This window comes from Ictalurus punctatus, chromosome 27, assembly GCF_001660625.3.
Source record: "Ictalurus punctatus breed USDA103 chromosome 27, Coco_2.0, whole genome shotgun sequence".
NCBI classification, from domain to species: Eukaryota; Metazoa; Chordata; class Actinopteri; order Siluriformes; family Ictaluridae; genus Ictalurus; species Ictalurus punctatus.
The window spans coordinates 18,692,501-18,696,368 of NC_030442.2; positions in this window are offsets into that span (position 1 = coordinate 18,692,501).

The following is a 3,868-nucleotide window of genomic DNA, read 5'->3' on the forward strand; positions in this document are numbered from 1 at the left end:
CATAACGATGTTTTTGTTTATTATTATACCAGCATCTCATTATTGTTAAAAAACATATAATTATTTCAATATTACAATAAGAAAAGCATCTTGTTATTATTAGAAAAATATATAATTATTATGTCAGTTACTGTGACAAAATAAACAAGTAAAATATATAAAATATAAAAGTTAGCATTGGGGGCGGGGCTAATGATGGTAGCTGTTCTTACGACTGTGTTTGCACGGAGTGAAATACAACCCAAGCGGGTTTTTCTCGCTCGCTCATATCCGTCCAAATTCTGTGAAACGCTTTAAGGGTGTCCTTAAAGAAGAACGCTTTAATGTAAACATGTCAAATTCTTTTGGCGTTTTATAGTAACTCTTTTTTTTATAGGAAACCTTTTTTTTTTACCAAACATGTTGAATTCTTTGTAAAAAAAAAATTCTGGAGAACATTCTCTCGAGGTTCCTGAGGCGAGAAACACAGGGAGCTTCACACAGCGTCGGCCGTTTGGCTGCAGATGAAGCGAACAATCAATTCAGCAGATTATTAACTCTTCTAATAACTGAATCGAAATGTCGCCGAGTAATGGATTCACTCTGAGATCTCTCTCTCTCTCTCTCTCACACACACACACACACACACACACACACACACAGAGAGAGAGAGAGAGAGAGCGAGAGAGAGAGAGAGAGACAGGGAGAGAGATAAAGACTGACAGGGAGAGATAGACAGGTAGACACACACAGACAAAGAGAGATTAAAAAAAGAGATGGGGTGAGAGAGAGACAGACAGAGAGACAAAAACAAACAGACACAGAGAGAGAGAGAGAGAGAGAGAGAGAGAGAGAGAGAAGGAGAAAACAGACAAAAAGAAAAGCATACTAAAAGAGAGAGTGAGGCAGACAGACAGAAATGGAGAGAGAGAGAGAGAGAGAGAGAGAGAGAGAGACAGGCAGACATACAGGAAGAGAGAAAGACAGAGAGGGAGAGAGACAGGGACAGAAAGACAGACGAAAAGGGAGACATACTGGAAGAGAGAGTGAGAAAGACAAACATACAGACAGAAACAGAGAGAGAAAGTGAGAGAGACAGAAACAAAGAGAGAGAGAGAGAGAGAGATGGGGTTAGAGAGAAACATAGACAGACAGACAGACAGACAGACAGTGAGAGTGAGACAGAGGGAACAGAAATGGTTTAAGCAGCTGCCTTGGAGACACAAATTAAGCATCTTGTTTTTCCTTCTGCTTTTTCTTCTTTTTCCTGAATCACACGTCTGTGGATCAGAGTTTATTCTGGCTTCTTTGAGGAACACGGTCCACTTCTCTCTAACTGCAGGAGCGATGCGTTCCATTTCAACCACAAACAGCTTCATAAAACACAGAGATTTCCACACGTTTATTTACGCACGATGTGCACAATGACATCTACTCTGAAACGCTATTGTTTCCGCGTCTCCTTTTTTACCTCGTACACTCGTCTCACAGATGCCAGACGTGGACTTCTCAGGAAGCACGAGACGTTTTTGAAACCATGGACATGATTATATCCAGAACCATCCTGTACTGCATGTGGCACAATAAACTGATTAATAAGGAAAAGGTTATGTTGTGGTAATAAAACATCAGGATGTAAATACAAAACATTTTTACTGCCTCTGATCCCAAAATCTCTGAGGAGTCTGATGGTAGATGTTGGCACAAATCCTCTACATCCCACTTCCACAGGAAAGACTTCGGTGCTCCAGCCACGATGAGGAGCCTCCACCGCTAGCTCAGCACAACGCAGATGTTTGCACTTAAAAGCCTCATCCACATCGTCCTCCCAGGGTCACAGTGAGTTCGATGATGTAGACTTTCTTCAGAGAAGAGGAGTAGAGCACCAGATCAGGCCTTAGGGTGGTGGCAGGAATCTCTAAAATCTGTAGACCAGCATCTTCCAGTCATGGGTTAAGTATAGTTGGCCTCGCTGCAGTGGTAAGGAGACACTCCTGGTTGCTTTGACACCCACCCGGACAAAGGCAATTGCCTGGAAGGGTTTTATGGTGGTAGGAAACTGGCAGCAGCTTGTTTGCTTTCCAAGATGGCCGTGAGGTGCTTAAGGACTTGACCTTACAGGCTGTGAACAAAGGGCACACCCTGGGTCTTCGCCCAGCCACTGATGAAGATTGGCTGGAGTTGGAAAGATCTCGTATGTAGCTCTGATGGTAAAACTCAGTCGACTCACTTCCATCTTCCACAAATCCTTCCAGCTGATCTTCCTCTTCTCCACACCTCCCCACCGTGGTCACCATCCTTGCTTGCCAAGGGAGACTGCCTCGTCCCACCTCGCAGCCTCTTCCCTTCCTTGAGTCGCCACAGTCTTCCTCCACGCTGACTCTGTGGCCTTATTCCAGCGCGAATGACTTGTTAGACTAAAGCCACTCCTGTCTTGCTGAACATGTCCCAAAATGTCTGCATTTCTCAGAGCTGCTGGTGCCTCCTCCACTGCTTTGGCTGGTCCCTTCAGCTGGTCGGCGCATTGCTGATCACCACAACATCTCAGGATTCATTCAGTGTTATCTGGAATCTAACTCCTGCACACTTGTACTCCTCCATCAGACTGCTTAGAGGCATCTCCATACAGGCCTACAGTATGTTGGTGAGACTCCGTGGAACTCCAAGCCCCTTCTTGATGTAAGCTGTGTCTCTTCTTTCCATTTTCTCCACCACTGAGATTAAGACCTCATAGATTGTGAGCGGCCACTGTACCTGGGATAGCAGCCCAAACTGCACACACCAAATCTTGAACCTTACGGGTGTCTCAGTGGATTGTAGACCACTTGCTGATCTCCTTCTGCAGTTGTTCAACCTGGTCGTTGTCCTCCAGGATTGCGTTGTACGACCTTCCAAGGCTTATATTGGAACCTGTAGTGAAAAGCAAACCTCTCAGTTCTATGAAGTTCCACCTGTTAGGGTACTAGATGGAATTTGTTTCCTTAAGAGCACAGCTAGGCTGCTTTCTTTCCCTACAGAGGTCTCAGGGGACAGTGATGGTCGCTTCTGAGACTTCAATTATCCATAGTGTACAAAAGACTTCACAATGATGCACTACATAAAGGAGCACACACACACACACACACACACACACACACACACACACACACACGCACACACACACACACACAATCAGTAAGGAAGACACACAGTAACAGACAATGACACACAAGGACATTAATCCCACTGGACAGGTGGTAATGGAGATCAGGGGGCGTGGCCAGGACAGGTAGAGCAGGTAGTGAGGGCTGACAGGAAGCTTTTATACAGCTGTAATGTAAACCGTGTTCATGTACAGGTAAACCCAATACAGAACCAGGTTTCTGTAAAAGTCAATGGTCGCCATAGTAACATGGAAACAGAACTGTCAGAAATTAGCCAGGTTTGTGGAATAACCTCCAGCTGATATTTATCTCATTACCTCATCCCTAAATTTAAACATCCTCAGGTACATCCTGCATACAGCATGGGTCAAGATGAAAAGAGCTTTAAAACATAATAGAAATATTATTCTTATTAATAAACTACAGGGAATAATTAGTAGTTATGTTAATTTAATTTAAATGAGTGTAAAAAAAAAAAAAACCTGAATATGAATGACAGGAAAAATTACTTGCACAAATAAACTTTAAATATGAATTTGAAGCTATATTTTATGATTAGAATTAGAATTCTTGTAATGATTTTCTTTATATCTTGTTATAAAATTATATTTTTTCCTTCTAGAACCTCCAGAAAAGCTAAATAATGGCTAAGAAGATGTTATCAGGACGATTCTGTGATGACTGTGTTTGACCAATCAGTGATCTGCATTATTTCTAGCTCCACCCACATAGCTCAGTTCGGTTCT